The sequence below is a fragment of the Triticum dicoccoides genome, chromosome 3B, assembly GCF_002162155.2.
Source record: "Triticum dicoccoides isolate Atlit2015 ecotype Zavitan chromosome 3B, WEW_v2.0, whole genome shotgun sequence".
In the NCBI taxonomy this organism is placed as follows: Eukaryota; Viridiplantae; Streptophyta; class Magnoliopsida; order Poales; family Poaceae; genus Triticum; species Triticum dicoccoides.
The window spans coordinates 364,826,973-364,838,083 of record NC_041385.1 but is presented as its reverse complement, the minus strand read 5'-3'; positions in this window follow the sequence as shown (position 1 = coordinate 364,838,083).

The window sequence follows — 11,111 nt, the reverse complement described above, 5'->3', positions numbered from 1 at the left end:
GCCAGCAGCCTTGCAACTGGCAAGCTGTTCGGCATCTACTTCTAGCCGAGTTTTCGTCATGCGGCGATAAGAAATTAGATGAAATGTAATAACTATTTTGTTTTTAGTGTTGGCACTACTGCATTGTGTCATTTTGCTTATTTTACACAGATCGTCCCATGCAATGTGAGGTTGAAATTCAACAAGCTGACAGGAGACACTGTGACATTTGAGGCTCCTGGGGGGCCGTACACTATGGAGGTCGAGAAAGGACGCAATATGTCGCAGATTGGAGGAGATGGATGGGCCCGTTTCGTTGCTCGCATGCGTCTTACTGGTGGTGAGTTGATCAGCTTCTCCTTCCGAGTAGAAAGACCCAAGCTAGCTGTCATTTATCTCAACCTGGTGGAAGATGATGAAGATGACGAAGATGATGAAGATGATGAAGATAATGAGGACCCACTCGATGAAGATGATGAGGACCCACTTCATGAAGCCATCGTAGCTCAAAGAACAAGTTTGAGTGAGGAGGAGGTGTCCAACCTGTGGGACATAATTCCGCCACGTGCTGACTTTGTCGGGGTGCCATTCGTGACTCGCTTGACAAATACCATGGTTGATCGACATGATATGGTATGTTATACTTACAAATGCAAATTATTCGATGAATTACTTAGTGTACAATCCAATGATATGGTATGTTGTGTGGAATCTAGTCGATGATATGTTTTAGTGTAGAGTTCGATCACATGCTTATTAGTGTAGAATCTAACGAAACTATTAATAGTGTAGATAATCCATATGTACTTATTTGCGAGGCTATTTATTAATTGATATGTTTTTCTTATTCAGAAATTGGCAAAGAACATACCTGTGAGTTATGGTATCGAGCCTGATGAAGAAGGCTCGGCTGGACTACGCCTTACTGCAAGGGGCTCCGTCACAACCTGTACTTACCGCGTGGACACGGACGGTCGCACACACTTAAACTCGGTTGGGTGGAAGAAATTCCTTGATGGCAAGAATCTTCGTGTTGGACAGGCCATCCTAATTACTATCAGGAACACCAACCGCCCAGGCTTAAGGATGATGATTGTCTTCGGTATCATCTAGAACTACATATGTGTGTGTGGCTATATCATCTAGAACTACATATGTGTGTGTGGCTATATCATCTAGAACTACATATGATGATCATCGTCGATATCATCTAGAACTACATATGATGATGGCCGTTCATATGACCTTGTACTGCTTGAGGATGCATGTTGACTATGCATGAAATTGTTATCTAGTACTCCCTTCGTTCAAATTACTCGTCGTGGTTTGAACTAAAACCACGACGAGTAATTTGGAATGAAGGGAGTACTACCTAGTAATGGTTTATGAATTTGATATCTACTAGCAGTACCTAGTATCTAGTATCTGAAAGGGAAACTGAAAGGGAAAGGGGTAACGGGAAAATGATGAAAGATATAGCAGTAGCGAGGGATGGTGAAATCGCTACAGCTAGGTAATAGTAGCGCATTCTTAAAAAGCGTTGCTGATATCGTAAACAGTAGTAGCACGGGTAAGGGTCGCGCTACTACTATGAGTTAGCTGTAGCGCCTTATTAGTAGCGCGGCCACCCGCGCTGCTGCTAGCCTCAAAACCCGCGCTACTACTAGGGTTTTCCCTAGTAGTGTTTACACAAGGTAAATAGTGCCTATAGTGCCAAATACCTAACTCTGACGGGTTAGGACAAATGCATTAAATTTGTCATGAGGTGTCGTGCTGGTGAGGTGTTCCAGCAAGGGTTGTCTCTCCTTCTATGTCGTTCGCCTAGCTACGTCTTATTATCTTGACACGCCTTCAGGACAAGTGTCATTAAAGTTGTGTCCTCGACGGTGAGCTGCCACATGACCAGACAAGTTTCACCTAACTACCTGCCCGCTCGACACCTATTTGAAAAGCGACGAGCTGGCTGCTGAGGTGGAGCGGTGGCAAAGCAATGGGAGCTTTCCTACACGGAGCTTGCCGGGTCTTCACTTGCCGCCAAGTAGCTTGCCAGCAACCAAAGTCTTGATATTCAGTACTAAACTAGTACTTCTCAATGACTTGTCTTCAGGTCTTCTTCATGGTTTTGCACATGAAGACTTGAGTCTTGTTGGTAGTAGTCATCCGGCAAGCCCTGCCGTCAGGAAGGCTGCCACTGCCTGTGCACAAGTGAGGGTACTAAGGCACCATGTCCTTGTACAATGACAGGAGCCCCCGGGCCTGGGCCATACACGCATGTGTGGCATCATTGGATGATGACCCATGAGTATAGGGGATAAATCTTAGTCGTTTCGATCAGTAAGAGTGTTGAAACCAACGAGGAGCAAAAGGAAATGACAAGTGGTTTTTAGCAAGCTATTATCTGCAAGCACTAAAATTATCGATGACAGATAATTTGATAGTAAGGTAATTTGTAACAAGCAACAAGTAGTAATGGTAAAAAAAGGTGCAGCAAGGTAGCCCAATCCTTTTTGTAGCAAAGGACAGGCCGGGACGGTCTCTTATAATAAGCAAAGCATTCTTGAGAACACATGGGAATTTCATCTAGTCACTTTCATCATGTTTGTTTGATTCGCGTTCGCTACTTTGATAATTTGATATGTGGGTGGACCGATGCTTGGGTGTTGTTCTAAATTGAACAAGTCTACCACTTATGGTTACCCCCTCTCGCAAGCGTCCGCAGCTACGAAAGAAGAATTATGATAAATCTAACCATAGCATGAAACATATGGATTCAAATCATCCCCTTACGGAATAACGCACAAACTAGGGTTTTAAGCTTTTGTCACTCTAGTAACCCATCATCTAATTACTACTCCATAGTGCCTTCCCTTAGGCCCAAGTATGGTGAAGTGTCATGTAGTCGGTGTTCACACGACACCACTAAGGGAAATAACAACATACATATCATCAAAGTACCGAACGAATACCAAATTCACATCATTACTTATGACAAGACTTCTTGCATGTCCTCAAGAACAAAAGTAACTACTCACAAATCATAGCATTTATAATAATATGATATATCTTCTTTTCATCAAGATAAGCATATTCCAACATGTCAGGTAATTTATTAATTAAGTTCAAACACGGGATCACCCTTAGGTGAAGGAGGGCCTCCAAGAGTTTCAACAGGCAAATCATGTTTAAGGGTAGGTGCTTGATCAAAGAATATCTTATCTATTTCATTTCTTCCATTCATATGCATATCCATGGTCTAGCAAATATTGTTCTAACTGATCAGTAGGAGGTACGACAATAGAAGAGAGACCAACAATTTCATCCTTAATAGGTAATTATTTATCGTGAAGTTTTATACGAAATTTAGAGAAACTAAACTCATGGGATACATCACCAAATTTAACACTGACAGTTTCTTTATTGCAATCAATCTTTGCATTAATTGTATTCAAGAAAAGTCTACCAAATATAATGGGACAAAATTTATCTTATGGAGAACCAAGAACTAGAAAATCAGTAGGGTATTTTATCTTTCCACACAAGACTTCAACATCTCTAACAATCCCAAGCGGTGAAATGGTATCTCTATTCGCAAGCTTAATAGTAACATCAATATCCTCTATCTCAGCAAGTGCAATATCATTCATAATCTCTGGATATAAGGTAAACGGAATAGCACTCACTAGCACCCAAATCACATAAACCATGGTAACAATGATCTCCTATTTTAACAGAAACAATAGGCATGCCAACAATAGGCTTATTCTTATCTTTAGGATCAGGCTAAGCAATTCTAGTAGTTTCATCACATAAGTAAATAACATGTCCATCAATATTATCGACCAAGAGATCTTTAACCACAACAACATTAGGCTCAACTTTAATTTTTTTCCAGAGGGTCTAAGTGTTCTAATATTACTTCTGTTAACTACAGTTGAGACTTTAGCATGTTCCTTAATCCTAACAGGAAAAGGAGGTTTCTCAATATAAGCAGTAGGCACAACTGGATCAACATTGTAAATGATAGTTTCATCTTTAACTATAACGGGTTCCTTAATATTTTCTTTAATAGGGGGGGTGATATTTAAACCACTTCTCCTTTGGGAGATCAACATGAGTAGCAAATGATTCACATAAAGAGGCTACTATCTCAGAGTCAAGTCCATATTTATTGTTAAACTTATGAAAAGCATCAATGCCCATAAAAGATTAAACACAATCAAACTCAAGTTTCATACCTGACTCTTTACCTTTATCGAGTTCCCCTTCAGAGTTGCATTTAATTATTTCCAGAAGATCCCATTTGAATTCAATAGTTTTCTTCATAAAGGAACCAGTAGAAGAAGAATCGATCATGGTTTGATCATTATGAGAAAGCCGAGCATAAAAATTATGTATGATAATTTCTATTGAGAGCTCATGATTGGGGAATGTATACATCATGTACTTAAGCCTCCCCCAAGCTTGAGCGATACTTTCTCCTTCATGAGGCCAAAAATTTTATATATAATGACAAGTGGTTTTCAGCAAGGTATTGTCTACAAGCACTGAAATTATCGGTAACAGATAGTTTGATAGCAAGGTAATTTGTAACAAGAAACAAGTAGTAACAGTAACAAAGGTGCAGAAAGGTATCCCAATCCTTTTTGTAGCAAAGGACAGGCCGGAATGGTGTGTTACAATAAGCAAAGCGTTCTTGAGGGCACACGGGAATTTCATCTAGTCACTTTCATTATGTTTGTTTGATTCACATTCGCTATTTTGATAATTTGATATGTGGGTGGACTAGTGCTTGGGTGCTATTATTACTTGAACAAGCCTCCCACTTATGATTACCACCTCTCACAAGCATCCACAACTACAAAATAAGAACCAACATAAATCTAACCATAGCATGAAACATATAGAACCAAATCAGCCCCTTACAGAATAGCACATAAACTAGGGTTTAAGCTTCTGTCACTCTACAAACCCATCTAATTACTACTCCACAATGCATTCCCTTAGGCCCAAGTATGGTGAAGTGACATGTAGTCGACGTTCACACTACACCACTAAAGGAAACAACAACATACATATCATCACAATATCGAACGAATACCAAATTCACATGATTACTAATGACAAGACTTCTCCCATGTCCTCACGAACAAAAGTAACTACTCACAAATCATATTCATGTCTTTGTGTAAACCTTGCATATTATGAGAGAAAAGGCATTAGAATTACTCCATAAACCATTATTATGCATAAAAACATTATAACTAACAATAGGAAAACATGATGCAAAATGGAGGTATCACAAAGGTGCTTCACTCCCCGGCAACGGCGCCAGAAAACAGTCTTGATGACCCACAAGTATAGGGGATCAATCCTGATTCTTTCGATAAGTAAGAGTGTCGAATGCAACGAGGGGTAGAAGGAAATAGCAAGTGGTTTTCAACAAGGTATTCTCTGCAAGTACTGGAAGTAGCAGTTACATATAGTTTTGTAGCAAGGTGATTCATAACAAATAGCAATAGTAAGAAAGGAGCAGCAATGAGGCCCAATCTTTTTTATAGCAAAGGACAAGCCGAAAAGTTCTCTTATATGAAGCTAAGCATTCTCGTGGACACATGGGAGTTCTCGTCTAGTCACGTTCATCACATTTAGTTGATTCGCGTTCACTACTTTGATAATTTGATATGTGGGTGGACAGGTGCTAGGGTGTCATTCTTACTTAAACAAGCAACCCTCTTATGATTACCCCCTCTCGCAAGCATCCGCAATTACGAAAGAAGAATTAAGATAAATCTAACAATAACACGAAACATATGGATCCAAATCAGCCCCTTACAAAATAACTCATAAACTAGGGTTTAAGCTTGTGTCGCTCTCCCAACCCATCATCTACTTATTACTCCCCAATGCCTTCCCCTAGGCCCAAACATGGTGAAGTGTCATGTAGTCGATGTACACACGACAGCACTAGAGGAAGAACAACATGCATATCATCAAATTATCGAACAAATATCAACTTCACATCATTACTTATAACAAGACTTCTTCCATGTCCTCAAGAACAAAAGTAACTACTGAAAAATTAGATTCAAGTTCAAGATTAGTGGGTATTGAACATGATTAAGGATATGACATATGATCTTCCACCAAATAACCAACTAGCATCAACTACAAGATGTAATCAACACTACTAACAACCCACATGTACCAATATGAGGTTTTGAGACAAATATTGAATACAAGAAATGAACCAGGGTTTCTGATGAGATGGTGCTGGTGAAGATGTTGATGAATATTAACCTTCCCACGATGAGAGCGTTGTTGGTGATGTCGATGGCTTCGATTTCCCCCTCCTGGAGGGAAGTAACCCTTGTGGAATTGCTTCGCCGGAGAGCAAAAGTGCTCCTGCCCAGGTTCCGCCTCGAGACGGCGGCGCTTCATCCTGAAAGTGCTCTCTTGATTTTTTATTTCTAGGGAAAATGGCTTCATGTAGGAGAAGATGGGCCTCGGAGGATGGCTAAGGGCCCCATGAGCCACATGTGCGCGCCCACGCGTGCCTCGTGGGCACCTGGTGGGCCCCCTCTAGTATTTATTTTCTCCAGTATTTTATATATATTCCAAAATAATTCTCCATGAAATTTTAGCTCATTTGGATTTGTGCAGAATAGGTATCTCTGATGTAGCTTTTTCAGGTCAGAATTCCAGCTACCGGCAATCTCCCTCTTCATGTAAGTCTTGCAAATTAAGAGATAAAAGGCATTAGAATTGCACCCCAAAGTACTATATTGATCAAAAATATCATAAATAACAGTAGGAAAACATGATGCAAAATGGATGTATCATTGGGCTAGGCCCAAACAGTGCACATGCACGCGTGCTAGAGGATAGCTTATGTAATCTTATCTTTTAGCATGCCCCCATAACGTGCATTAAATGCAGAACGTGGGAGAGGTGTATTGCAACGGCTGCAGAGGTAGTTCACCTAAAAAAGCTCATCCACGTCGGGCATTAAAGAGCCAGCCCTCGCACATTCCCCATAAAAAGGAAACCGCGAGGGTGATGCTCATTTACCCCCTTTTGCTTCCAATCTAGCATCCACCTCCTTCATCTTCAACCCGCACAAGAACAGAGCATACTGCTCCTTCCACGCTGCTCCACCACACCATTCCTCAATCCCCCGCCCTTGCAATTGCCATGGCCCCAAAGAGAGAAAAGAAAGTAGTTGGCCTAGAGGCGGAGAAGAAGAAGGTCGAGAGAGAGGCACAACGCCATCTTCCTGCCGACGCTGACGACTGATGATTTAGTGAAGAAATATTCGTATGTCTGGTCGAGCAAGACCAAGGACAACCCGGCTACATAATTTCTTTCAGGATTTGATGCACTAGCGAATGACAAATTCCACTTCTTCACTAGGTATTTTTATTGTGGACTCTACCCTCCCTTTTCAGATTTCTTCATAGAGGTCATGTAGTCATATGGATCCCATCTGCTAGACTTTGCCCCCAATGCTATTACTTCCATGTCCATTTTTTCACAGTTGTGTGAAAACTTCTTGGGGATAGCACCCAATCTTGCTCTGTTCCGGCACTTCTTCATTCCCCGGATTGAGAACGACGCTCTCTCCTGCAGCTTTACTTGGATTCTAAGAATGGGAATGAAGAAGCACTACCTTGACGGCAAATTACACACCAAGTGGAACGAGTGGAGGGCAAATTGGTGCTGGATCAAGCAACACAATATAGTGTTTTGTGGGCGATCGCCCAGGCTCGAAGGGATTGTACAAGTTCAAAGTTGAGTAACTTCAATGTGTAACCCTGAAACAATATGGGCACTATCTGGACCAAGTAAGTTGTGGGAGCCCTCCTGGGCTGACGAGCAGTTGTAGTTTTTGCATGTAGGTTGGACTGGGTCAGTCGTGTCTGAGAGGTCTACTACTTCCCAAAAGTATCGTCTTGGTCTACCTCGCTACTTCACAAGTGAAGTTTAGTGGCTTAAGGGTGTGATTGGGAATCACAGGTAAAGTACACAAACCTCTACAGGGTGTAAAAAAATATCATGATTATCCATGTCCCCGGTTATGGACAACTTTTGAGCAATTCATCCGAGAATTGTCAGCTTGATCTCATCACCTCTTCTTAAGTAAAATGAATGGGTTGAACCAAAGGAGAGTGTGGAGCTGATCTCACGGGACTAGGGTTACCATGATCTCTATAGAAAGGCTTGGGATGACCGGAGTTACCAAGAGTCCAGATGCTCAAATGCTATATTGGGTTACGACCAGGTTCCCGGGAGAGCCCTAGACTACGATCGGGGTTACCAGGAGTGTCATATTATTATTAGAGTAGACCACTACTATAAAAGATTGGGCAAATATTTTCGGGCAAGGAAAACCAGCCGCACCACTTGCATGTTTATTTCTCCTACAAGCCAATCCTAGTGAAGCTTGCCAATACATTCGATGTATTTACCCTTGTGCCTGCAACGTATCATGTTGCAGGTTTACCGTATTGAGTGGAAGGTACAAAGTAGGGTTATGACGCTATACACAACTTTTTGCCTGTGAGTTGATGGACGCCACAAGACTAGAATGATATCTCTGTTACATGTTGCTACATGATTGAACTATAAGCTAGCCTATGAGCTAAGCAGGTGTGTATTGCAAAGCACTAGATCTGCGATTTAATACTTGACTCATGATGTATTCTTGGTATTTCATCATCAATTGTGCATGTCAGCTATTGATCCAAGGACCAACACAGTAAGTGCAGAGATCCATGCTCCATTCAGGGACCGAGTCATGACACTGTACCAAGATAATGCCTTCCTCCTCAAAGATAAGGGAAATATCCTCTTCTTAACTCCATCCTCTGATAAACCTACAAGCTTAAACAATCCACAAATTTCATCTATATATATATTAAGTGCATATCAGGATGTATTGTTCCATCTCCTAGATATGGATTAGCAAGCAATTTCTCCATAATACCTGAACGATTTCATCGTAAATATTTTTAGTAGCTTCAGTAGGTTGAGGAGCGACTCTTACAACTTTTGATCGAGGTGAAGATACCCCGAACAAGCCCATCAAAGGATTATTTTCCATAGTGACAAGTAACAATAAATTTCAACACGTAATAGAAATGTTTCCTCACCAAATTCCACTTACCAAAGTGATGACCAACAAGTATAGGGGGTCAATCGTAGTACTTTCGATAAGTAAGAGTGTCAAACCCAACGAGGAGCGTAAGGAAATGACAAATGGTTTTCAACAAGGTATTTTCTCCAAGCACTAAAATTGTCGGTAACAGGTAGTTTGATAGCAAGATAATTAGTAACAAGCAAGTAATGGTGAATAAAGTGCAGCAAGGTAGCCCAATCCTTTTGTGGCAAAGGACATGCCAAAACGGTCTCTTATAATAAGCAAAGCATTCTTGAGGGCACACGAGAATTTCATCTAGTCACTTTCATCATGTTGGTTTGATTTGTGTTTGCTACTTTGATAATTTGATATGTGGGTCGACCGGTGCTTAGGTGTTGTTCTAACTCGAACAAACCTCCTATTTATATTAACCCCCTGGCAAGCATCTGCAACTATGAGAAAAGTATTAAGATAAAATCTAACCATAGCATTGAACTTTTGGATCCAAATCGGTCCCTTACAAAGTAGCGCATAAACTAGGGTTTAAGCTTCTGTCGCTCTAGCAACGCATCATCTCATAACTACTGCACAATGCATTACCTTAGGCCCAAATATGGTGAAGTGCCATGTAATTGATGTTCACATGATACCACTAAGGGAATCACAACATACATATCATCAAAATATCAAACACATATCGAGTTCACATGATTACTTGCAACAAGATTTCTCCCGTGACCTCAAGAACAAAAGTAACTACTCATAAATGATAATCATGCCCAAGATTAGAGGGGTACTAAATAATATAATGAATCTGGACATATAATTCCACCAAACAAACCATATAGTAATCAACTACAAGATGTAATCAACACTATAGTCACCCACAGGTACCAATCTGAGGTTCCGGTACAAAGATTGAACACAAGAGATGAACTAGGGTTTGAGAGGAGATGGTGTTGTTGAAGATGTTGATGTAGATTGGCCTCCATAGATGAGAGGGTTGTTGGTGATGATGATGGCTTCCATTTCCCCCTCTAGGAGGGAAGTTCCCCCGACGGAATCGCTCCACCGGATGACAAAACTGCTCCTGCCCAAGTTCCACCTCAAGACAGTAGCGCTCCACCCCGGAAGTCCTCTCCTTATTTTTTCTAGGTCAAAATGAGCTATATACCAGAAGATGGGATCCGGAGGTGGGCTGGCTGAGCACAACCCACCAGGACTTGCCTGGGGGGCCTAGCGCGCCCTGGTGTCTTGTGCTCACCAGGTGGCCCCCCTCCGGTAGTTATTTGCTCTAGCATTTTTTATATATTCCAAAACAATTCTCCGTAAATTTTTCAGCTCATCTGGAGATGTGCAGAATAGGTAACTCCAACATAGCTTTTTCAGGTCGAGAATTCCAACTGCCGGCATTCTCCCTCTTTGTGTAAACCTTGCATATTATGAGAGAAAAGGCACTAGAATTACTCCAAAAAGCATTATTATGCATAAAAACATTGTAACTAACAGTAGGAAAACTTGATGCAAAATGGACGCATCAACTCCCCCAAGCTTAGACCTCGCTAGTCCTCAAGCGAAAAACCGATATCAAAGACGCAACGAGGCAGCCACGAGGCAGGAGGGCGCACCCCAGGGGGTAGGGCGCGTCCCCCTACCTCGTGGGCCCCTCGCGGGTCTCCTGGCCTAGCTCCTTCGCCTAAATATACTCTTATACCCTAAAAACATCCAAGGGAGCCACGAAACCACTTTTCCACCGCCGCAACCTTCTGTAACCGTGAGATCCCATCTAGGGGCCTTTTCCGGCGTCCTGCCGGAGGGGGATTCGATCATGGAGGGCTTCTTCATCAACACCATTGCCTCTCCGATGATGCATGAGTAGTTTACCACAGACCTACGGGTCCATAGCTAGTAGCTAGATGGCTTCTTCTCGCTCTTTGATTCTCAATACCATGTTCTCCTCAATGTTCTTGGAGATCTATTCGATGTAATATTCTTT